At 45.7% G+C, this 26315-nt stretch overlaps 1 protein-coding gene across 7 annotated transcripts in view; it reads right to left on the reverse strand.

Annotated features, from left to right (window-relative positions):
- Nucleotides 1–19528, reverse strand: part of LOC126267471 (PC-esterase domain-containing protein 1A-like) — a 230704-nt gene extending 211176 nt beyond the window's left edge. For 2 of the 7 annotated variants that reach the window (XM_049972745.1, XM_049972742.1), the window contains exon 1: nucleotides 18399–18554. The gene's annotated coding sequence lies outside the window, so the exon portion shown is untranslated. Of the gene's footprint in view, nucleotides 1–18398; nucleotides 18555–19256 lie in introns of those variants that run through there. The other 5 variants (XM_049972746.1, XM_049972747.1, XM_049972748.1 and 2 more) reach the window with 5 other exon arrangements.
- Between the last annotated feature and the right edge of the window lie 6787 nt (nucleotides 19529–26315).

The raw sequence follows: 26315 nt of genomic DNA on the forward strand, positions 1-26315 counted from the left end.
GACCTGGGGGCCGACAGACCGCAGTTGTCGCGTGGCAGCAGACCTTTGGCCTGGAAGGTGCATCCCGGGAGGGGTGCCCTTGACCAGCAGAGACTGAAGGAGTGGGACACTTCTCCGGCTGGGGAGGGGGAGCAGCGACCAGAGGACAATGTGTGGGAGCCGCAAGAGAGGGGGGGGAGGAGAGGGGTCCGGGATTGGGGTAAGGAAGGGGGAGGAAGGGGTGAAGATGTAACTAAAGCATAGCTAGATGTCATGGACACAGGGTGAAGATGTGTATACTTCTTACGAGCCTCTGTGTAGGTTAAACGATCGAGGGACTTTTTACTCCTGTATCTTCTTTTCCTTCTTATATACTGGGCAATCTGGTGAATGTGGTGAACGATTGCCGTGACAATTAACATACACAGGAGGGGGAACACTGGGACTCCCCTCATGGAGTGGACATCCACAGTCACCACAGAGAGGGGCTTGTGAACAGCGGGAAGACGTGTGTCCAAAACACAAGCACTGAAAAAAACCTCATAGGAGGTGGGATGTATGGCTTCACATCACATTGATAAATCATAATCTTTACTTTCTCAGGGAGGGTATCCCCTTCAAAGGCCAGGATAAAGGCACCAGTATCAAAGTGATTGTCCTTAGGACCCTTTTGAACATGACAAACAAAGTGAACAACCCGCCATCCGAGATTGTCCCGAAGTTCCTCTTCAGTTTGAAGGATGAGGTCCCTATGAAAAATCACACCTTGAACCATATTTAGAGACTGGTGGGGGGTAATGGACAGAGCAATTGTGCTAAAATGGGTACAGGCACGAAGGGCCGCAGACTGGGCAGCTGAAGCAGCTTTGATCAGCAACGAACCTGACCGCATCTTGCTCAGGGAGTCCACTTCGCCAAACTTGTCTTCAATTTGTTCCACAAATAATAAAGGTTTGGTTGGTTGGTTGGTTGGTTGATTGGGGTTGAAGGGACCAAACAGCAAGGTCATCAGTCCCTTGTTACAAAGGCGGTCAGTTCCGACAGAGGGACAGCTCAGAAGAGTCAAAAACGATAAAAGGTAAAAGGTAAAAGGCTAAAAAAGTGCAGTTGTGTCGTCAATGATAAAAACACAAGGAGGGAAGTCAGTAAATGGGCAACCTCAAGAGAGGAAATATCCCACCTGTGATGCAGTACAAGCAAGACCACATGCTATTTAAAAGCGTTCAACCGCCAGAGTGTAAAAGGGCGGATTGTAGAAGGGATTAAACAAACCTAAAAGGCGATAAAAACAGTAAAAGGGAAAAAAGAAGGAACATGGCCAGGGAGGGGAGTCAGGAATCTCCAAGCACAGCCTACAGTGGGAGACATCCCAACCCTCACCGCCCTGCCCCTACTCCAGAGGGAGATGAAAATCCTTAAAACTGAGAATAAAAACCACTTTCACGGAGGAAACTGAGAACCAGTTCAACCATCCGGGAATCGTCTGCTAATATTAAGGGTAAAGTGCAGGGAAGTCTGTACTTAGTACGCAGAGCTAAAAGAAGGGGGCATTCCACCAAAATGTGGGCCACTGACTGGAAAGCTCCACAACCACAAAGTGGGGGTGGCTCACCACGCAAAAGAAAACCATGGGTCAGCCTGGTATGGCCGATGCGAAGACGACAGAGGGTGGTTGAATCCTTTCGCGAGAGGCGTAAGGAAGAACGCCATGGGACAGGTGTCACCTTAATCGCACGAAGTTTATTAGACAAGGAGGTAGCCTCCCAGGATGTGGCCCATGATTGCGCAAAGTGGGATTTGAGATGAAGCCGTAAATCCGCCACAGGAGGGGTGACAGGGAATGGGGGATAAGTGACTGCTCCCCCTGCCAAACGATCAGCAAGCTCATTTCCTTGGATGCCCACATGGCCAGGGACCCAAAGGAAGCTAACAGAACAAGCAGCATGGTGGAGATCAGCGAGATGGTCATGGATGGAGGAGACCAAGGGATGACGGGAGAAACACTGGTCAAGTGCCTGAAGGCCACTCATTGAGTCTGTACATAACAAAACGCGATTGAGCTTGGACTGTTTAATAAAGGCCAGGGCCCGGGAGACCGCCATCAATTCCGCAGTGAACACCCCACATGCATTTGGCAGGAGATGATTTTCCATGCCTACAGAGGAGGTGAAGGCATAGCCCACACGATCAGCAGATTTAGAGCCATCAGTGTAAAAAACAACAGCATCCCGAAACTCAGATAAAATGCGGCGGAAAAAACAACGGAACACCATCGGGGGAACGGAATCTTTCGGACCTCGGCAGAGATCCATCCGAACTCGGGGCCGAGGAACTAACCAAGGAGGTGTGTTGGGGAGGGAACGTGGGACACAGGAAAAGGAAGGAAGCTGAAAATCACGGCGAAGAGACGCTAGGCGGAGCCCAACGGGTAAACCCGCCCGAGGACGGGAGTCAGGTGGGCGACTTCATTGGGCAGGGAACAGGATAGAATAGGAAGGATGAGTGGGAGAGGAACGGACAGCGATTGCATACGAAACCAGAAGCTGGGAGCGCCGAACGGAAAGGGGGGGGATCCCAGCCTCAACCAGGAGACTATCAACAGGGCTAGTCGGGAAGGCACCGATGGCCAAACGGATACCACAACGGTGGACCGGATCCAAGAGGCGCAATGTAGAAGGGGCAGCTGAACCATAAACTTGACAACCATAGTCCAAGCGAGACAACACTAAGGCCCGATAAAGGTGGAGGAGAGTGGAACGGTCAGCACCCCAAGAGGTGTGGGCAAGGAAGCGAAGGACGTTTAGTTTACGGAAACATCCTATCTTCAGGCGTCTGATATGAGGCAGCCAAGTGAGCTTGTTGTCGAAAAAAAGGCCAAGGAAACGAAACTGTGGGACCACAGGTAATCGTTGTGCATTGAGATAGAGCTCTGGATCGGGGTGGACTGTCACACGGCGACAAAAGTGGACCACTCGCGATTTTAAAGGAGAAAACTGAAATCCGTGTGAGATGGTCCATGCAGAGGCACGCCGTATAGCACCCTGGAGCTGCCGCTCTGCAGCGGCCATCGAAGAGGAACTAACCCAAATGCAGAAATCATCCACATACAGAGCAGGAGTGACCAAAGGACCGACGGAGGCCACAAGTCCATCTATAGCAATGAGGAACAGAAGTACACTCAATACGGAACCCTGAGTGATGCCATTCTCCTGGGTTCGCGGAGAACTTAAAACTGTACCAACCCTAACCCTAAACGAACGATGAAACAAGAACTGGCGGATAAAAATTGGGAGTGGGCCCCGAAGACCCCACTCATGAAGTGTAAGTAAGATATGATGGCGCCAAGCCGTATCATAGGCCTTGCGAAGGTCGAAAAATACAGCAACCAAATGGCGGCGCTGGGAAAATGGCTGCCGAACTGCGGATTCCAAGCGAAGTAAATGATCGATCGGAGACCGTCCCTCTCGGAAGCCACACTGGTAAGGGGACAACAGACGCCGAGATTCGAGGACCCAAGTGAGCCGACAGGCTACCATCCGTTCAAGTAACTTACAAACAACGTTCGTCAGACTAATTGGCCGATAGCTGTCGACGAACAGGGGGTTCTTACCAGGCTTAATGACGGGAACCACAATGCTATCCCTCCATTGAGAAGGGAAGTCACCCTGGAGCCAAATACGGTTTAATACCCGGAGAAGATGTCGCTGTTGTGGAGCACTGAGATGTTGAAGCAGTTGGTTATGAATGGAGTCTGGGCCAGGGGCCGTATCATGAGAAGAGGAGAGTGCGGAAAGAAGTTCCCATTCAGTAAAAGCGTCGTTGTATGATTCTGACTGGCTGGGGGTAAAACATAAGGCGGAAGCTTCGGCCCGCTGTTTCTGGGGAAGGAAAGCAGCCGGATAGGAGGCTGATGCCGACGCTGTTGCAAAATGGGTCGCAAGGTGTTCCGCGAGAATCAACGGGTCCGTGCAAAGGCCATCCGGGAGGTGAAGACCCGGGAGGGTAGACTGCCGATGGCAACCTTGGAGAGAGCGAAGTGTAGCCCATACCCGCGACAGAGGGACAGCAGAACCGAGGGAAGAAACAAAGCGTTCCCAACACATCCGTTTGCTCCGTTTGATTAAGTAACGGGCTTTTGCGCGAAGGCGTTTAAAGGTAATAAGATTGGCAACGGATGGATGCCTCTTAAGGTGTTGCAAAGCTCGACGGCGATCACGGATGGCAACGGCAATGTCCGAACTCCACCAAGGGACCTGCCGGCGGCGAAATGGTCCAGATGAGCGCGGGATAGCAAGGCTAGCAGCGTGAACAATCGCGTCAGACATGTCACGTATGACATCATCAATACCATCCGACAATGAGGGAGAAAAAACGACCTGTGCAGTATACAGAGGCCAATTGGCACGTTGGAAGGACCAACGAGGTGATCTGTCCATGGGGGAGCGGGAAGGGAGCGAGAGAATCAACGGGAAGTGGTCACTATCGCAAAGGTCGTCGTGCGGTGACCATTTTAGGGAAGGGAGGAGGGAGGGAGAAGAGAGAGAAAGATCAATGGCAGAAAAGCTACCATGACCGGCACTGAAATGGGTAGGGGAGCCATCGTTAAGAAGGCACAAGTCGTGGTTGGTAATAAACTGGTCAATGAGATGACCCCGACTAGATGGAAATGCACTGCCCCACAAGGGATGATGTGCATTAAAATCGCCAAGTATAAGGAAGGGAGGAGGAAGTTGCTGAAGGAGGGCACTTAAGGAGGCAGGTGTAGGAGTTCTGTCAGGAGGGAGATACAGATTGCAAATTGTGACCCCAGAGTCCAGGTGGATCCTAACAGCAACTGCTTCCAATGTAGTTTGAAGAGGAATCCACGTGCTGGCAATGTCCGTTCGGACCAACGTGCAAACTCCGCCAGACGCCCGTAGGGGGCCGACCCGATTTCGACAGAAAGCACGGAAGCCACGGAGGGTTGGTGAGTGACCACCAGTAAAATGAGTTTCTTGGAGAACCACACAAGCCGCAGAGTAAAACGAAAGAAGGGATTACAACTCCGGTAGGTGACGGTAATAGCCATTACAGTTCCATTGGATAACCAAAGAACGATGAGTCAATTGGGGGGTGAACAGGCTAATGTCAGTCATGCCGGTGAGTCACCACCCGTCACCGACAAGGAGGGGGCGACATCCATGAATAACAGGTCAGAGTCAGGTTGTGAAGATGGGGACGAGACCTCTGGCGACACCAGAGACTCCTTGTCCCGGGACTTGTGCTTCTTCTTTCTTTCTGTTTGGGATCGTGGAGGGCTGTGCAACAAAATGGAGCCAGCCACAGCAAGATCGGGAACAGAAAGAGAGCGGGCGATCTGGGGGCCCGCAGACCGTGGTTCTCGTGGTGGCCGCGTGGCAGCAGACCTTTGGCCTGGAAGGTGCCGGGAAGGGGGATCCCGCGAGGGGCGCCCATGACCGGCAGACGCCGAAGAAGCAGGACACTTCTCCAGCCGGGGAGAGGAAGCGGTGCCCGGAGGGGATGGTGTGGGAACCGCAGGGGGAGGGGGGAGGAAAGGGGTTCGGGACTGGGGTAAGGAATGTGGAGGAGGGGGTGAAGATACTACTGAAGCATAACTAGTTGTCAGGGTCACTGGATGAAGGCGTGTATACTTTTTACGGGCCTCGGTATAGGTGAGACGATCAAGAGTCTTATACTCCTGTATCTTTTTCTCTTTCTGATACACTGGGCAATCCAGTGACCGTGAAGAATGATTCCCACGACAATTTACGCACACAGGAGGGGGAACACAGGAACTTCCCTCATGGAACGGATGTCCACAGTCACCACAGAGGGGGGCCTGCGAACAGCGCGAAGACATGTGGCCAAAACGCAAACACTTGAAACATCGCATAGGTGGTGGGATGTATGGCTTCACGTCACACCGATAGACCATAATCTTGACCTTCTCAGGGAGGGTGTCCCCTTCAAAGGCCAAGATAAAGGCACCAGTGTCAACGCGGTTGTCCTTCGGACCCCTCTGAACCCGCCGAACAAAGTGAACCCCCCGCCGGCTTAGATTGTCCCGAAGTTCCTCATCAGATTGAAGGAGGAGGTCTCTATGGAAAATTACACCTTGCACCATGTTCAAGGACTGGTGTGGGGTAATTGACACAGGAATCGTACCAAGATGGGTACAGGCACGGAGAGCTGCAGACTGGGTAGCTGAAGCAGTTTTAATCAACAGCGACCCAGACCGCATCTTGCTGATAGAGTCCACCTCGCCAAACTTGTCTTCGATGTGTTCAACAAAAAACATAGGTTTCGTATGAGTAAAAGTATCCCCATCAGTTCTGGCGCAAACCAGATAGCGAGGGAAAGGTTTCGCCCCCAGCCGACGAGCCTGGCCCTCCTCCCAGGGGGTAGCCACGGAAGGGAAGGCGGAAGGGGCAGAGGAAGCAGCACGTGAAGAATCTTTTCCAGTCAAAGAGACGGCCGGAGAACGGCCAGAGTTGTGGACTCTTATGCGTTTCATGAGCATAGTGTCCGCCCTGATACCACCCACTCCAATCAGGGGCTCTCCTCATGGGCGCCACCCAGCCACAGCAAGGGCCGTCTGGCACGGCGGCCATTGCTGGGAGTTCCGATGCTCCAGGACGACAAGCAACCACTCCTAGGCTTACATGAGGAGGTCACAGCTCAGGTATCAGACGTGTGATCCCTGTGTTTTCAGGGGGCTCAACCAAAAGGGTACATAGCGACCCCACCACACGGGCTGGCTACCGTGCTGGCTATGGACCCTAGCGTCAAACAACGACGTAAAGGAAACGATGGAATCAATGATGATGGCACACGCCGGAGACACTAGGTAAGGTGCTCTTCCCCAAATGGCTCACACTACGGAAGAAAATTTAGTGATGGAGGTCAAACCCCAGAGGGGACCAGAGAATACCAAAAGGATGAAGGAATTACAGAACAAGGCCGAATTGCAAGGTCAACAGAACCAGGAGAATAGCAGGGCCAACATAAGGAGGGACACCATAAGTAGGGACACCATAAGTAGGGACACCATAAGTAGGGACACCATAAGTAGGGACACCAAGACAGGGAGAGGAGAGGTCAGAGGGAAGGATGACGGACAGGAAAGGAGGGGAAGGGAAAGGAAATGCAGCCCGGAAAAAGAAGGAAGGCTGCAATAGCTCGGGGCCCCGTGCTCGCCACGCACGTACTCACGAAGGACCGCGAGCCCCCTGGGGGCATAAAGGTTTGGTATTGGTGAAAGTATCCCCATCAGTCCTGCTGTAAACCAGATAGTGGGAGAAAGGCTTTTCCCTTAGCCAACGGGCCTGACCCTCTTCCCAGGGGGTAGCCATGGAAGGGAAGGCCGAAGGGGCAGGAGAAGCAGCAATAGAAGAATCAGTTCCACGCAGAGAGATGGCCGCAGAAGAATGGCCAGGGTTCTGGACCCGTACGCGTTTCATTTGCATAGCATCCGCCCTGATACCACCCACTCCGATCAGGGGCTCTCCTCACGGGCGCCACACAGCCACAGCAAGGGCCGTTTGGCACGGCGGCCATTGCCGGGACTTACGATGCTCCAGGATGACGAGCAACCACTCCAAGGCTTGCATGAGGAGGTCACAGCTCAGGTATCAGAAGTGTGATCCCTATGTATTCAGGGGGCTCAACCCAAAGGGTACATAGTGACCCCACCACATGGACTGGCTACCGTGCTGGCTATGCACTCTAGCATCAGACAACGACGTGAAAGGAAAAATGGAATGAACTAGGAGGGCACACGTCGGAGACACTAGGTAAGGTGCTCTTCCCCAAATGGCTCACACTACATAAGAGAAATTTAGTAATGGAGGTCAAACCCCAGAGGGGGACCAGGGAGTGCCAAAGGGAGGTGATTACGCAACAAAGCTAAATTGCAAAACCAACATAACCAGGAGCATAGTGGGGGCCAACATAAGCAAGGACACCAAGAGAGGGAGAGGAAAGGGCGAGGGTGAAGGAGCAAGGAGAGGAAAGGAGGGGAAGGGGAAGGAAATGCAGCCCTGGAAAGAAGGAAGGCTGTAATAGCTCGGGGCCCCGTGCTCACCATGTGTGTATCTGTAAAAGAGCTGGGCCCCCCTGGGGTGAGGAGGGGGGGGGGGGGGGTTGTTCACCAGCTTCTCCGTAGAGACTCTCAACTGGGCTAGTACGGAAGGCACCAGTGGCGAGACAGATCCCCAAACGGTGTATTGTATTTAGACAGCGTAAGATACGAGTGGACAATGCATCTATAATGGACAAGAGATCGATAGAGGCGGAGGATGACAGCCCGGTCAGCTCCCCAAGAGGTACCACTCAATATGCGAAGGACATTGAGAGACCGGATGCAGCATGCAGCCAGGTAGGACACATGGGGTGACCGAGTTTCCTATCGAACGTAATCCCTAAGAACTTCATTGCATCCACGAATGTGAGAGCATTTTGGCTGTTACAAGGACGGCGGGCGAAACGCCTTGTACCACCAAAAGTTGACGAAAACGGATTTGGGAGGAGAAAAGCGGAAACCATTTGTGACATTGCACGAATAGACGGTCCTGACAAGGCTGAAGACAGCATTGCAGGAGACACGTCCACTGAGAGCTGCAATAAATAGCAAAAGTGTCAACGGAAAGAGTAGGAAATGCCAGCTGGAAGGCGGTCCATAATTGGGCTGATGGCTATGGCAAAGAGGACGACACTCAGTTTGGAGCTCTGAGGCACCCCATTCTCCTGTGAAAAGGTGTGGGATAAGGAGGAACCCAAACATACCCGGAAAACTCAGTCTGTTAAAAATTCCCGGATCAAAGTGGGAAGACTATCGCGAAGGCTCCATGTGTGCATAGTATGTAGAATGCCTGTCCGCCAACAGGTATCAAAGGCTTACTCCAAATCAAAGAATGTGGCCACTGTTTGTTGCTTCTGCAGGAAATTATTCATGATTAACGTCGACGTGGTGTTGAGATGATCAACCACTGAGTGGCACTTTCGGAACCCACACAGAGCATTAGTGAGAAGATTGTGCGACTCCAATCACTACACGAATCGACCATTGATCACGCGTTCAATCACCTTACAAACGTTGCTGGTAAGGGAAATTGGACGATAGCTGGAAGGAAGAGATTTATCTTTACCAGGCTTAGGTAGGGGAACAATAGTATCTTCACTCCAAAGCGTGGGAAATTCATCGTCAGTCCAAATACGGTTGTAGGTATGGAGGAGAAAGCGTTGGCCCACGGGAGGAAGATTCTGCAACATGAGTACGTGGATTGTATCGGGCCCAGGAGCAGAAGACTCGGATGAGGAGAGAGCACGCTCGAACTCCCTCATAGAAAAAGGATTATTGTAGCATTCTTGATTCAAAGAGAGAAAGGAGTTTGCAAAAGCTGCCTCTGCCTGTTTCTGAGAAAGGAATGCAGGACGGTAGTGGGTGGAGCTTGAAACCTCCGTGAAGTACCAGGAATCTGGGAGTGGGCAATAGTGCCCAAAAGCTGGCACAGGCCACCCCAAACACGAGAGAACAGAGTAAATCTGTTGAATGAGGGGTGAAGGAAACACAGCATGCTTTCTTGCTTTCCTTAATAGTGCAACGGCACTGCGCACCTAGTTTCCTGTAGCAGATGCAGTTCGTTAACATAGGATGACAGTGAAAGACACAAAGAGCACGTAGTCGGGCACAAATCGCATTGCTGCACTCCACAGTCCACCAATGGACCCGACGGGGAGATGTAGTAGTACAAGGGATAGAGGATTCAGCAGCCGAGAGAATAATGTCCACGAGGTGCTCGACCTGATCATCACAGCTGGGAAACGGCCATTCATCAAAGACTGTCAAGGAAATATAGCCTCCAACCATCTAGAGACAATTTCCAATGAGTGGACCGCTGTGGCAGGGTATGAGTGTACAGACGAGTCACGCAAGGCAAGTGGTCACTCTATTGAGTATCGGAAAGAGCACACCACTCAAGACGTCGAGCAAGCTGGGCAGAGCAGATCGAGATGTCTAAGTGGGAGTAAGTGTGCTTGGAATCAGAGAGAAACATGGCTTCGCCGTTGTTAAAGCACACAAGATTAAGATGATTAAGACGATCTGCCAAAAGAGAACCTCTTGGGCAGGCGACAGGTGGGCTCCAAAGAGGATGATGGGAACTGGTGTCACCGAGGAGCAACAGGTTGCATCAGGTCCGCCCTAGTGACAGCAGAAGACGGAGGAATATAAATGGTGCACAGGAAGAAGGTAAATTCGAGAAGCAAAACATGGGCAGCAACTGCTTGCAGGTGGGTTTGCAAGGGGATAGGACCATGACAAACATCATCTCCTAGAAGCAGCATGACCTCACTACATGCAGGAATCCCACCATAACGCGAAGGTCCATCCGTAGCGAAGTAAAATGGGAGAGAGCAAAATGGTGTTCAGGACATAGCTTGATTTCTTGGAGACAGACTACAAGCAGACATTGCGCTCGCAGGAGCAGCTGGAGGTCCGCCCTGTTAGATAGAGGGCCACGGATATTCCATTGTAAAAGAGCCATGAAATTTAGAAACACCAGCGAATGAAGAAGAAACACTGACCTGGGTGGCTGCTTAGGATGAGCCATCGAGGGAGAACGGCCACTGGAATTCACAGGTGGAGGATCTTCACCCATCAACTCAGCAGGATCAACACCGCTTCCCCACTGTCAGTCAGCTGAAAAGGACTGACGAGTTGAAGAGGGGGAAGACTGTTTGCCTTTGGATGATTGTATTGACTTTTGGCAATTGGCAGAAGAGCCCGTCGGCTGCAAACTCGAGGTACGCAAGATATCTTCCCCGGAATAATCCTTTTTGAATTGACAGTTCTCTGGCTATGTTACAGCTGTCTTCAGCAGTGAGGGCGAAGAACGGGTAGCAGAATCTACAGCCCAGGAAGCGGGAGACGCAGTATCAGTTTGAAGGTGAGGCGACTTTGCCACCACAGAACTGAACTATTAGTCAAAAGTTTGCGTAGCCATGTTTTTCGTGGGACGGGGAGAGGCTAACACGGTGCTGTAGCTTCCAGATAAAGGGACATTCGCTTTAAGGTTCGCCAATAGTTTCCGGGCAACAGGAAAGGGTACCTTCTGCTTCACCATTATCTCCTGACAGAGCGGCGCACAGCGGGGGGAGGGAGGGACAGAGCGACACAGGTGGGAGGTATGAAATACCTCAGTGTCACCTGCTGCCACCGATTAAGTATTTGTAACCATTTCTGTGGTGGATGAGGCATCAGTGAGATCCAGGTCTGCAGGGAATGCTAAGATCTCCACTGCCAAATCAGATGCAGAATTGGTAGGGAGTGGTGGTGTTGGCGCCACCAGATGGTCCTTTTTCTTAGCAGACTTCTTTGTTTGCTTGCCCTCTTGCTTTTCTTTAGGAGCTTGCTGGGAGGACTACTCTGAAGTAGGAAGACCATGAAGCTCTTCGTCCAGCAGCTTTTGGCTCCTTGAGCCACTGGCGAGTGTCCGCCATGGCATTAGTGGAGACCTTGGGGGAGAGGACCCCAAGAGACCCCTTCCGCACAAGAGGAGTTGAAGGAAACTGTTGCTGCTCTGGCAGGGGGATGGGTCCGATGTCCCCTGCATTTGGGGGGGGGGGGGGGGGGGGCGTGCCTTACTTCCGAAGTAGGTGCTTTGGGAGCAACAGAGGAAGATTTGCCACCTACCAGCAAGGGGGTAGAAGTATTATGGTGGCTTGGAGGGCCCACTGTTTGCGGCACAGTGTGAGGAGCCAGTGGCACTTTGGACGGCAATGACGACGTAGCTGCAGCATATGTTACCGTCAACCGAATGGGGTGTAATCTTTCAAATTTACATTTTGGCCTCTGTGTAAGTCAACTGGTCCAGGGTTCTTGTACTCCATGATTTTCCGTTCCTTTTGGAGTACACGGTAGTCTGGCGAGCAGGGGGAGTGGTGCTCTTCACAGTTGATGCAAGTGGCAGGAGGTACACATGGAGTATTGCAGTGGACGTCCTCAGTCTCGACATGCGGTGCTGGAAGTGCAGTGGGAAGACATGTGCCCAAACTTCCAGCACTTAAATCACCGCATGGTGGTGGTGAGGGGGGGGGGGGGGGGGGAAGGGGGGGGGGGGGAGAGCTCGCCAATCCAAAGGTTCAACTACGGCTTTCTTGAACTTAGAACTACTTTTTGAGGAATGTTTTCCTTTACTGACAGGAGGAGGTGGTTGCCCAGGTTGCGGGGATGGCTTAGTTGGTTTCTGATGTTGGGCAGTGGCATATGGCTTAGATGGTAAGCCTATTGCTGACGGCTTCTGAACGACATCAGTTGCAAGTGGAGCCTTTCTCCCACAGGTACATGGACAAGTGCATGTGCTCTTACTTGAATCTGTGTTCCGAGTTTGTGTGGAGGCATCACACTTGCCGACTGGTGTCTTACGGGCTGATGCAAAAGAAGTTGCAAAAACCAGTGGTTGCATAGCTTTTTTAGATTCACCATAAGGTATGAATATCTTAACTTTCAACTGCTGAAGTTTCGTTTCCTCACTGTAAACCCCAAACTTTCTGCTTCACACTGGGTGATTCTCAGGGCAGTTTACACATTTCGGAGGAAGTGTACTAGAATTGCCCGACTCGTTAGCTCAGCTTCCACAATTGCCACACATAGACTTCCCATTACATCCCAAAGTAGTATGGCCAAATATTTGACATTTGTAGCATCATATGGGTTAGGAACAAATGGGCGAACCTTAAGATGGATATAGCCAGCAAAGGTATGTTTAAATAATTCTGGAGTACTAAACGTTAGAATAAATGTTGCCTATTTTTCCAATTTGCCATTGACTCTACTCATATAAGTTAATTCTGCACTTCTGTGACACCCATATTTTCCCATTCTTCACGTAACTCTGCGGAGTCCACCTCCATTATATCAGAGTAACCACGTCCTTACTAAAGTTAAGGATGTTATGCAACTCAGCCTCAACTGGGTAGTCACCTAACGCCTTACATCCCAGAAGCTTAGATATTTGCTTGGAATTAGCAGTTTCAACTGCAAGTGTTCCATTATGAAGCCATTTGACACTTTTCAGAGACAATTCAATACCTTCCAGTGCCTTGTGAATACAGAAATGGGATATCTTCTCAAAGGTTAGCTTGATTACAATGAAAGTTATGGCACACTAACACATTGTTACTATGATTCTGAGACTTCTTTACAGGACAACTGACCAACCGAGCTCTCTTTGAGAAGTGGGTGTAGGTGCTGACTGACGGTACACCCATCCTTGCAATAGTAGTAGTTTCACGAGACAGTTCCATAGGGATACCACGAGATGTTAGGGAAACAACCATCAACCAAGGTAGAGCCCTGCATGCCTGAGCAAGCCTTATACAACTAGCGGGTGGCACCTGCTCCAGAGGTTGCCCGCTAAAGACTGTTTTACCTCAACAGCCATTCACCTCATCAGCACGTAGCACACTTTGAGGTTGAGTTTTTTTTTTTTTTTTTTATAGAAGTGTGTACCTTCCTCGAGGCCCAGGCGGTGAAGCCAAGAACCTCGTCCTCCGAAACACACAAATACCACTGCCGCACTGCATGGTGGTCACTGAAGAATGACCAGAGCTTACGGTGACAGAGGACTGGTGGCGCTTACCAAGAACTCCAGGGTCACCAAGCCCATATTCAGCTAACGAGTGCAGAGCCCCTGAGTGGTGAGAATGGAAAATACAAGTGATTGCAATTGCATGACAATGCACCCTCTCATAAAACAACATCTGTGAAGCAATGGTTCATTAATAACAAAATTCCTGAAATTAACTGGTCTACCCAGAATTCCCACCTGAACCCATAGGAAACCTTTGGGACGACTTGGAATGTTGACTTCTCTGGTTTAAGCTTTTGAGGAAGAATGGACTGCCATTCCTCCAGACATTCAGTCACCTCATTGGAAATGTTCGTAGCAGAGTTCAAACCATCATAAACGCAAAGAGTGAAGCCACCCCATATTAAACCAACTTGTAAGTGTCCAGATACTTTTTATCCGATTGTGTAGCATTTGTCCTAAAACCACCTTCAATCACATATGACAGAAGGCTAAAACAACTCAGGATATCATGCCTGGCTGATCTCTTTCAAGACATTGGACAAGTCAGCAACCTTCATTACCATCTAACTATTTAGGAGGCAGGTTAAACGGTTCACAAAGACTTAAAAGTTGTACCATATTTGTTCAGTCAACTGTGAAAAAAGAAGTTAACATCTGCAAACAAAGTAGACTGCCATTTTGTCCACATACAAAATATAATCAGTTAAAAGGTGACATGTTGGAATTAATATGCCACAAGCACCACATATTGGAGGAGCTTCTCACCAGAGCAGTGTCCCAAAGAAACTCAAGGCCTATTTCATCTCATTTGACTTGTCAGAATGAAGTAGGCCCAAGAAAAGCAGATGGTTTTGCCAGTTGCAGCTTACTGCATATTACTTTCATCCTCAGTGATATATTATTGAGTACCTCAACAGAAAGGTAGATGTATAGGGGACTAGCACAGCATTTTTAGTGCACACTTCCATAACTACCTCAATTCTTAATTTGTTTACCTGAATTTTCTTATGCCTTGATACTTAGTAGACTGACACATCCTCACCCCTCCGCTTTTGTAGGAATAGGAGAATATCCCAGAGTCCAATATCTCCTATACTTAGGCAAATCTAAAATAATTCTGCTCCTCTTCAGTAACTAGGACAGCAGCCAGCTCCTACTTTGGGCTGGGGTTGCTATTTGCCCCATACCAGTTATTATTACTTATGATTTAATTGTACTGCAAATGTCTCACTACTCAGAGGTAATTTGATCTGCTAGAAGTCTGGAGGTGTTACTCTGTGGCTCAGCAGTACAGGGGCAGATGCAAATCCAAAGGTCTCTGGTTCAATCCCCAGCCAATCCTAGGATTTTTCTTTGTTACTATCACTTCTTTCACCTCTGGCAATGATTTTTGATGCAAAAATGCCTAGTTTGATCGCAGTTCAGAATCCACATTGAACTGTAGGCCCCTGTAAATGGCCAACTCAGTCAATTCAAAGCTTGAAGGAAAATAATGGCATACCACCTCCAAAAAGACCACACCTAGTGAAGCACTGTGATGTTCAAAACAATCTTCGGGCTGACAGCTGCTTTACTTAGAAGTCTGTAACAGCAAGGAACATATAAGTCTGAGAAACCATGAGAATCTGCCACCAAATGGCAAGCGTGTCTTCACCTGCATCAGTGTACAAGTGGGTAGCCCATAGTGTTGATCTTATAGGCATCTGCTGCCAGTGTAATCCAATCAAACATTTCCCATTCTCACTGTTTATGACAAGTCTTGGGTTTTGTTTGGTTGGAGGGACAGACAAAGTCTTCCCGGGAGTACTCCTGTCCTTTCCTGGCTGCCGGTTGTGTAGGGGGTAGCTTTGTCCCCTTAGACGAGAGATTGATGGTTTGTTGCGCAGCACTGCTATCTTGACACTGGGCGATTCACAATCTCAGAGACAAATTTGAGGTCGCATGTCAGCATGGCTGCGTCCTTCATGGAACGAGGGGTAACAAGAACTGAACTAGGTGCCAGATAGGAAAACACAGGGTTTGTGACTAGCCAGCAACTTACGGGCTATTGGGTAAGGCACTTTTTCCTTTACCCAAACCTCTTGAACAGCCCGCTCATCTAGATACACGGGACAATCCCAGGAGGCGGCGGCATGGTCACCAGTGCAGTTGATACAGCAGGGAGAAGGAGGCGCGTTTGACAAGACAGTCAAGTGTGGTTGAAACGATGACACTGGTAGTAGTGCATCAGATTCAGAATGTACGGCCGGACTGTGATGATTTTATAGCCTGCTTTAATCTTGGATGGGAGCACCACCCTATCAAAGATGAGGAAAAGAGTGCGAGTGGGCACCAAGGAGGAATTGACCTTTTTCATTACATGATGGACGGCAATAACACCCTGATCGGAGTGGTAAGATTGTATTTCTGCCTCGGTTAGACCATCAAGCAGCCTGGTGCAAATTACACCACGGGAAGAATTCAAAGTTCTATGTGCCTCAACACGGACCGGATAACCGTGGAGAAGTGAGGCAGCAAGTAGTAGTTGTGCTTGAGAATCTGAAGCCATCTCCAAAAGCAAAGTGCCATTCCGTAAATGAGAGCAAGATTTCACAGGGCCAGCAATGGCATCAACACCTTTCTGAATAATAAACGGACTGACCTTGGCGAGGGACTGACCATCTTCAGTACATGATACCACAAGGAACCGTGGTGCAGCAGGAAGGGTCTTCGATTAAGAACCCTCATTACGTTTAAGTTTCGTCGACGTCGACAGAGAGGAAGATTGACGCATCATGAGGAAATCCCCCACAATTGCCAGCATCTCTGAGGGTGCACTCCCTCCAACTGGGGGCCCCCCTTAACAAGGGGGCACACCCACCTTAGGTGATTGTTCAAACCTCAGGTCACACAACCTAAACACCTGACGGAGGGGCTAATGGCAATTTGGGAAGGTTACAGCTCAGGCAATCACCCCTCCCTGGGCCTGGCCTGTACCAGGGGGTATGTGTGAACCCTACCTGTCGACCCGGGCCTGGGAATTAAGCATTACCCAGTCACCTTTTACGTGTCAGACACGTGGGCCGGCCTTCAGGAGAGCACAATAAGAAAAGAGGCTCCTCAAACGGCAAAGCGGAGGGACGGGAAGTGAAGAGAAACAAAGAATGGAAAAGGGAACCAGAAAGAAAATTGAGACTGTTAGCAAGTCAGCGACAAAATGCAGAACATTCCCAATAATACCCCAGACATGTTCCCCAAGGGAGGGGAAAAAGAATAGCATGAGGATAGGCATACAGCATGGAAGGGAAAAAGTTCTGGAAAGGCTGGGGGCCCGTGGTAGACAAGCATGAACCTGCCAAAGAGTGGCGAATTCCCTGGGGGCAAATAATTGTTGAACCTGACAATGCTCTGGGTTATATGGGCAAGCCTAACAACTGGGTTGACCAAAAGGGCCATTTTGCTCCAAAACCCAATTAGACCTTTGGCTCCTAGTATACCCTGAGTATGAAGTTTATGCAGAAATATGCTTGAATGATATGTGGGCCTGATAATTTCTGTTCACTCATTCTGAAGTGGCTACAGACAACAAAGTAGAACAGAACTACTGTTCTATGCCATTTTTACAGCATCTTACTATTCATTGGAAGGTACTTCAGTATCTCTGTACCACTGAAACTTGGGTGGAACACTTCAGCAATAGCCGCGCGGGATTAGCCGTGTGGTCTAAGGCGCTGCAGTCATGGACTGTGCGGCTGAACCTGGCGAAGGTTCGAGGCCTCCCTTGGGCATAGGTGCGTGTGTTTGTCCTTATGCTAATTTAGGTTAAGTAGTGTGTAAGCTTAGGGACTGATAACCTTAGCAGTTAAATCCTGTAAGATTTCACATACATTTGAACACACTTCAGTAATTCAATAAAATTGTTACTGTGCATATTCCCTGTTAGAAGAAAAATCAGGATGTTAGTTGGATGGACATAAGGTTCAATACAACTGCCGAAACTTCAAATCAAATTAAAATCTTTTGCCTCGTGTGGAGAGGCAAGTCATTCATAAAATACATAGCTTATCAGGTTTTTAATCACTATTCACTACACTCATCACATAAATGCAGTCAATTAGTAAATTTCTAAGCTCAACAGTATGTTTTTGTTTAACAGGCCTACCGAGAATATACACTGCAATAAAAATAAACTGCTTACCAAACATCTGCAATATCTTTCTTACCTAAATCGACCTTTCGTCTCAATTCTACACAGTTTGGGAGAAAATTCATGCCTGCTTCCCCCTTCCTCTATTGCTGCAACATTACAGACATATGTCCGTTACAGACTTAGTGTCATCAGAATTGAATTTCGTTCCAACCAGACAGAATTATATCGGAATTAATTCTATACCAATTTATAGACCAATACCCCGACATCTTACATTAGGATACTACAAACTGCAATGTGATCCATCAAACGACTGTCCAAAGAAATGAAAATGTGACTATTTGTAAGACTGGCTACACCTAGTTGAACACCTGAGTGTTAGGCCTACTGCTAGAAATTACCAGTGTTTTGCTGAGTCCATCGATATAGGAAGGGACGGTGTAAAATCAAATTTGTCTAGCAAATGCCTTCTACATTTCTTTTTAACCACAAAATAAAACAAAGACATAACGAGCACCAGTATGTGCTTTTACAAGACATGTAATGTTCTAACAGTACTGCAATAACTTCATTACCTCGACAAGTAAAATAATAAATAAATACGCAGTAAGCAAGCTGAAGCGTTCGGAAATATAACATCAGCAAACTAAATGAAATCTGCATTTCAACAGAACTAAAGATGGATGGTATTAACTTACTTTACATAACCTCAGCAATTCCTTCCCCATTATGGAACACAAGTTTTCTCCCATTTTCTGGTGGGCAAACAATAAGCCGTACAAATTATAGTAAGTTTGAGGGCCAACAGCTGATATAGTAGCACTAAGCAAATGTAACTGTTACGTACAAAGATGCACTACTTATCTCTGACTTAAGTATCTCTGGGATGAGCTTTATGTTGCTAAAATACTATTTTTGTACATCCTCCATTACCAACATTGTGTTCTGATAACTCACATTACATCTACAGAAAGCATACTGGAAATGCCATTACAGTTCGTTACATCAGCCACAGCGACGAGTGTCAACTTAGTTTGCATGACTTGTACGACGAGCAATAATGCAGACTGTGTTATAATGGACACTAGTCTATTAAATGGAAGAGCTGCCCCACGCGTCCGAACGACACCGATAATTGCTGGCCATCAATATCACTCGATAATTTCGGGGAGAAGTTATACTGTAGCAAAGGGAACATAGTGTTCATAATTCAAAATAATTTACTTGTACTCTTTCAGCCTCGATTCACAGAAACGATGCCGCGCGGTTAGAGGCGTTATGTCTCGGCGACTTTTTTTGATGAATTATCAAATGCAAGAATTTTGTTATTCTCCACACAATAGTAATGCGATTTACATTCTCTTTACGCCCACCTTCACAAAACTTGATGCCGTACTGAAACGCAGTTCTCTTATATTGTCCGCTTCTAAATGACAGCTGCAAATATAACTATTAAAGTTTACTAAATCGTTTAGTTTTATACTTCACATGTGGCAGTAGTAGTAGTTTACATTAAATAATTAAACAGTAAAATTACGGGTCACTGAGAAACCCACCTGCAGACAACTGGAAAGGTAAACAAAAGATTTTACACACATATATCAACAGTAACGACGTGCATGCACCATAGCTGTAAATAATCTAAAACATATCGTGACTGACACAAATATTATGTTACAACTCACAATGTTTTCAAATCCAACCACACCTTCAACTTCACCTGTTGTACAATATACAACCTCCTACATTCTCATGGGAGCATGCTGTGCATTTAAATTTTGGCGGCACTACATGGTACGATTGGTCAAAGAGATCAAGGATTGAAAATCCATAAAAGTGATGCTCTAATCGATACACAAGTACTTCTACAGCACAGAAGGCGTTACTTTCTAATTATAGCCGAATAAATAAAAAATATTCATGGTTTTCTTTTATAAGAATTATTTATTTTGGTAATTAGAAAACAAATTTATTGTAGAATACGAATAACAACGAACATGTAATTGGCAGATCCTATGTAAACGCCCCCGTAAACGATAAAAATTGTTTGACACAAATTGCTCTTATCTAACCACGAATTTGCCAAGCAACCCCATACACTTTCAAACAACATTTGTTAGTTTAACCTCACTTTTAAGCAGACGCTCTCTGTCTTCCTAACTATTTTGACAGTTGTGAGAACAGCAGACAAACCAGCCCTGGCATTGACTTTGGCACTATGTTTAAAGAAAAAAGAGAAGAAGAAGAAGAAAACAAGACTGGGCTAGGGAATGGCTCAAAATGATGGATTTGCCCATGAATATCTGCCGAAGGAAATGTTACCCTCAGAATCTAATGATTAGGCCTACATCAACTTTCTTCCAGTGGAAACTGGAATTTTTTAAAACTTGTTAACGCCCTCCGAAAGGAGCAAACATGTCTTTCGAGATCACTCCCATCTAGACACTGATGTGTCAAACAAGCCCGTAAACGTACCACGAAAGCCTGTCAGTTTAATCTTACTTTTGAAACAGAAGCTTTTCGTATATGTTGTATTTTCACACTAGAGAGAATGGCTACAAATACAGATAAAGCATTTGTAGTAGCATGGAGAGTTGCATCAAATCACTCTGCGGAACTGTGGCAGCTAGTAGGTATACATCCTGGGTGTTCACAAATTTTTAAACTGAGAGAAATATGAGAGTGCGAAATTAATAGCATCTGCTATATAACAGTTATGCTTGTCAACATATTTATACAAATTCAGCCGCTGTCAATAATAATAATGATAAAATAATATGCACAAATGTCTGAAAAGAAGAATCGTTTTGTGGAAATTTGTTGTTTTGTAAATAAAAAGAACAGCTCATGGCGAGAACAAAATAACGTTTAAGCTTTCGCCTCTCTCTGTTTCGAATTTTTGTACAAGAGGAAGTTTTCATGATGTTTTTATTTTCTTCGGAAATGTGTACAAGATCCCGAACTCATGTGTCAGTTAACAAATTAACTTCTGGGCTGAAAATCAGGACTTATTACATTGCACCCACACAGCAACATACGCTTATTATAAACTTCTTTGTTAAACGTTCGCTCGTAGTCACGCTTATTTGATGTTCGTCACTTTCTCAGACAACGAATCTCGTCTAGAAGACCCTACTTCCTTTGTGGCTAACTTTCCAGGTAATTTTCTTTTCCGTTAGCGCTTGGTACAGGCTCAACAGAGTTTACATTGACACCACACAGGAAAGACGATTCTCGCACAAAAACAACCAACTCCAAACACAAATTGTCGTTTGCGGAAATTATTAAATTCAGTCAGTACTATCTACGAACAGGGTCACTTAACTAGAATACAAATGAGGTACTGAGAGCCATATGTTCCAGAAACACACGCTCTTTGAACCCAAATATTTATGTGAATATCAGAGATAACAGTGAGACCGCTCTTCGTGAATGTTCAGATATATGTACAATGTGGGCCTATAGTACAGATAAAACTGGCCCACCATAAGAGCAACTGATGTCAAAAGCATGAACAAATGCTACAGTATCACAATCGATGATGTGCTTTATGGTTCCCAACACCTCAAATGGATTATTTTGTGATAAAATCCAAAACTTAATGTGCTATATCTCATTCAGAATCCCAGAAAATACGTTTCCCTATAACATATACTGATATTCAATCTAATTTCAATATATAGCGACTGAATTTCCAAATCAGTGGTCTGTACTACTGCCTAACAGGAGTTACAACAAGAGAACATGGATAAAAGTCTGCTACCACCTAGAGATATTCACATAAACTTGCAGATGAATGGTAAGGGCTAGCAGTGCACATCGTGAGCCGTTCACATTGCTTATCAAATCTGTATACATTAGGTCCATATGGCAATTACGTCATGCAAGGTGCGCATACACAGAAGCTCCTTAAAATGTGGACAAGTGATGGTGTGCTCACTACCCTGACGCCAAGTTTCACCGAGTCTAGAAGAACGATGCAGCATAGTGCAGTAGATTTAATATAAGCGAGAACCTGTTAACAGAAATTCCACATTCACAGCTTGATGATTACATCAACTCTCTGCGAATGGACAGTAAGACGTTAATAACTTGTTTAGCGTTATTTTGCCCTCACATTGAAAGATAAGACACAAGTATGTGAAAATTTATTCTTTTGCGCTTATTCCTCTAAGACAGTTCATTAAAAATATGATAAGATAGGAACATATAACCCACATTGTCCATGGAAGAACTGCAGAACATCGATTTGTTTTATTTCATTCCACTTCCCCTTGTATGTGACTGTATGCATAAAACACTGTTTTTGTTCACAACTTTTTCATGCATAATATATGGCTGAGAAAAATGTTTTCCCTCTACCATTTTGGTAATTGTCTGTGTTATTTTGTTTTTATACTTGACCTCAGTTTCCATTGTTGCCCGGTATAACGATATAAATTGTGATAAAACAATTTCTCACTAAACATATGCATCAAGATATCGCCATAAATAACGTCCGTCATCTTGTCAAACTTCTCATCAATCAAAATTTCTGGCAAATACGTCAAACACGATCTATGCTTGACAAACAAGTCATACAGCACTGTCTATCGTCAAATATTTGCCAAACATCATTAGGTTTGACGAAATGTTTGATTGTCTACAGGAACCTTTAGATTGCTCTAGAGCCAGCACGCCAAAGAGCATGCATTTTTGTTATTATTATTATTATTATTATTATATACAGGTCCACGAACATACCATGCTGTCTCGGGAGCAGGAGACGTGATACTCCTACATGGTGCTTCCCATGTGGCAGGTGGGGGATTCTCACCGGCTTACAGGCAGAACTGATAAAAAGAAAATAGTTCTCTCGGACCAAACATGCCCTCTGTGGTTAACAACTCTAGCTGTAAATTAGACCCTGCTACAGCGAAGGTCAATTATCTTTGAAAGTCAAATATGGAACGGTTTTTTAGGGAAAAATACCACCCACCTGCCAAAACAGGCAGGTAAAGCCTTCATTGGATTCAGTGGGTAGTCAACTGGAAGACAGCAACGAATCAGACCATTTGCAATCACACAAATGCACATTAACAAAAAAAGAAAATTCGGTATTATCAAGTAAATTACATAGCAAACACAAAACATAGTATTACTACTTCAGGTTGGAAAATTAAATAATTTCGCAGATGAATTAAATGTTAATAGTGGGGCTTCAAGAAATGAGATATGTGGTGGAGGATCAGTTCAAATCACAAGCTTATAGAATTTGTAATGGGAAACCAGGGCTATGAAGCAATGCCCCAATTTGGAACAGGGTTTATAGCGAATACAAAACACTAGATTAAATAACTGATTTTCGAGTAGTACACCAAGAACTCCAACTCTGACTTTTAAAACAATGAATAAAACTTACATAATTATAAATGCCCTTGCTCCTACAAATGTAAAACTCTAATAAACACAATGTAAGTGGTAGATTAATTTTGGGACCTCGAACAAACTGTGAACAGAATAAATAAAATGAATATATAAATTTTATTGGAGACTTCAATGTGCATCTGAGAAAAGAAAGGTAATATAAAGCGATAATCGAAAAATGGGGTGCAATAACTTTACAAGAATGGTAAAAGACTTGTAGAACTCTGTAAATAACATAACCTCATATCTCAATCAACAAACATCAAAAGAAAGCCAAAGAAATTTAAAACAATGAAACAACCAAATTGGATGAAGGGGAAGTGGCAGCTAGGTGAGGCCTAGGTAGGCAAAAAAATTTGTAAGGAAATCAACAATGTTAAAACAATAAGGAGGTATGACCCACATCAGCTAATAAAAAATGACGAATACCAACAAATAACATGAAACATTGAAGTAGCAGATTATCTAGAAAAAATGGTACCAAGTTTCAAGAAGCAAGCTTAGAATGTAGCTTCCTGAAACCCACAAGAAAAATATGTGTGGTGCACACCAGAATATGGCAAATTCCATGAAGAAACATAACAAACATAATTAAAGTTTCAAACACAAGAAACGGAAGAAAATGCTATCAACTTCAAAAATGAAACGGAAAAATCAGAGAAAAAATTAAGAAGATTAAGAAAGGACTCCAGAAAGACGTAATAAAACTCAATAGAAGATGATCACTGGGAAACTAATTCTAGGAACTACTACAAAATCTTTGGGAAACAGCTACAACAGTGAGAGTCCCCTACACTAACACTGAAAGATGAAGATGGAGGAATGGAAGACAGTAACAAAGAAAATACTCAAATCGTGGAGAAAGCATTTAATTAACTTTTGAATTGTAAATAACCCAAAGAAGTCTTAGAAATCGATCTAAAGACCCCTAATAAAAACCGAACAAATTAGACCCTCCAACTTTCCAAGAAGTAGAAAGAGCTCTGAAAGGACAAAAATTGTAAGATTTGTGGAGAAGATTAGGTTTTCATTGAAATGTGGAAATATTCAAGTGACATAGTCAAGCCCCTCTTATACAAAACTTTAACAAAAATTTGGATAACAGAATAATTCCCTGAAAATTGGATGATGGCCATCATCCACCGACTATATGAGAAAGGGTATAAGGCCAATCCACAAATCTACAGAGAAATCTCTCTCCTAGACTGTACATACAAACTTTTATCCAAGATCTTACATGGAAGAATCAAGGAACTATTATAACAGGAGTTAGGAAGTGCCAGGGAGGTTTCAGAACATTCAGAAGCTGTGCAGAGCAGATCTATAGTTTAAAACTGATAGTGACATACTACTGGAAACAACCTCTGGCAAAAAAATTTATAGATTTTAAGAAGTCATATGATGTCTCACAGATCTCCAGTATCTACAAAAAATGCAGTACACAGTACACACTAATAAAGAGACAACTGGGAACTGGTGAACAGAGATCATGATTTTTGCTTACAGATGTTTATAGTTTCTGTGGTTGAAATGTGATGTGGAGTCGATTTTGACACTCGATGCTGCAGCAGAATCCCTGCATTCCAGTGCAGAGCACTGAGTAGCAGATAGAGGTTGTATTTCACCAGCGCACATAGTCGTACAGAAATGGTGAGGGTTGGAGTGGTTTGTCATAGTGGGAAAGGAAAGGATCGCTGTCTGTAATGTTTGTCATATTTTGATGTTTCTCCAGCCCTGGTGTCGAAATCGTCTTATTGGCCTGAAGATCCACATTGGGAGGGCTGGGACTGGGCGACGTTGAGATAGGAAGGGTGGAACAGCTCATTGTCCTCCTCCACTGTCAGTATCCAGGCGGATTTGAGCCAGTGGATGGATACAGTTGTGGGCTCCTCTTTCAATAGTATCAAGAATGTTTGTTCACCTCCTTTGGAGTACTTTGTAGGGGTCAACATACCGTTGCTGGAGTGCAGAGTGGATTGTGTCATCGTGTAGCTTTACATGGGCGTATTTGCTTAGCCTCTTGTGAACGAAGAGTGGATGAAGCCAGTGAGTGTGAGGTGGGGGTATCAGAGTGTTGTTAATGTATTGTTTGTATTAACAAAGGTAGTACTGTAGGTGTTAGTGGTAAGAAAGGTAGGGGGAAGTTTGCTGGGAGGGCGGGACATTCACCATACAGCAAACTGTAGGCAATGACTTAATGTCATCTTTGTATGCTGGGTGCCTCGGTGCCTAGGAGAATCCAGCATACAGCGTCTTTCCACAAGCTGTTGTGGCTTATTAAAGCGGCCTTGACTGTCCGTGCCATCCTTCCACTAACTTGTTCATCTGTGGGTGATTAGCCATTGTGTGAACTCATTGCACACCAGATAGTTTGCACTGCTCGGTGATGAAGAGGGTTTCAAATTGGCGGCACTGGTCAGTTGTGGTGGATATAGGTGAACCAAAATGGGAGATCCAGGTGTTGATGACAGCCCTTGCCATGGGTTCGACTGTTATGTCATGTAAAGAGGTTGCGTGGTTGATGTGACCAATAAAATGTATTTGTAGCCTTTGAATTCAGATAAGGGACTGACTAAGTCTGGATGTACACTTAAAGGAGAGATAAACCACTGCACACAAAACAGCAGAAAAATCGGACCATTTGGCAATACCAGTATAAAAGCTGGGGCAGGGCATACTGTTAGAGAGCTGAAGCAGGTCATTGCTTGAATAAATGCAAGATCTTCGTCAATCACTCTGTATTCACCTATGCCACATGTGTTAAGGATTGCTTACTTTACGACACAGTTTATGAACATGACTAAGTGTTCAAATCGCAGCGACAGTACCTGGGTGTCAATAAATATGTGGCACAGAAGCAATACAACGTCTAACAATGTGCTTAATAGGGCACACTATTTGCAATTCAGGATAAGAATGGAATACCTATTTTATCAACAAGTTTTGTGTTCTCTAAAACGGCTAATATTTGTTTTTTGGAACTTGATATTATGATTTTAGAAGTTTTGAAATGAAGATTACATTCACAAAATTACTGCCTACTAGCATTTGGAGTCATGTGTTCAAAGATACTGCTGTCACACTGTTCCTCGTGGTATAATGGATAGAAGAGTGCAATAGTAACCTGAAGATGCAGAGTTCAACATAACATTTTCCATTTTTTATCGTTTGTGTAAATTCACTGGAAAGATAAAGATGGCGATATTTTG

Source organism: Schistocerca gregaria, chromosome 4, assembly GCF_023897955.1.
Source record: "Schistocerca gregaria isolate iqSchGreg1 chromosome 4, iqSchGreg1.2, whole genome shotgun sequence".
Taxonomy (NCBI): domain Eukaryota; kingdom Metazoa; phylum Arthropoda; class Insecta; order Orthoptera; family Acrididae; genus Schistocerca; species Schistocerca gregaria.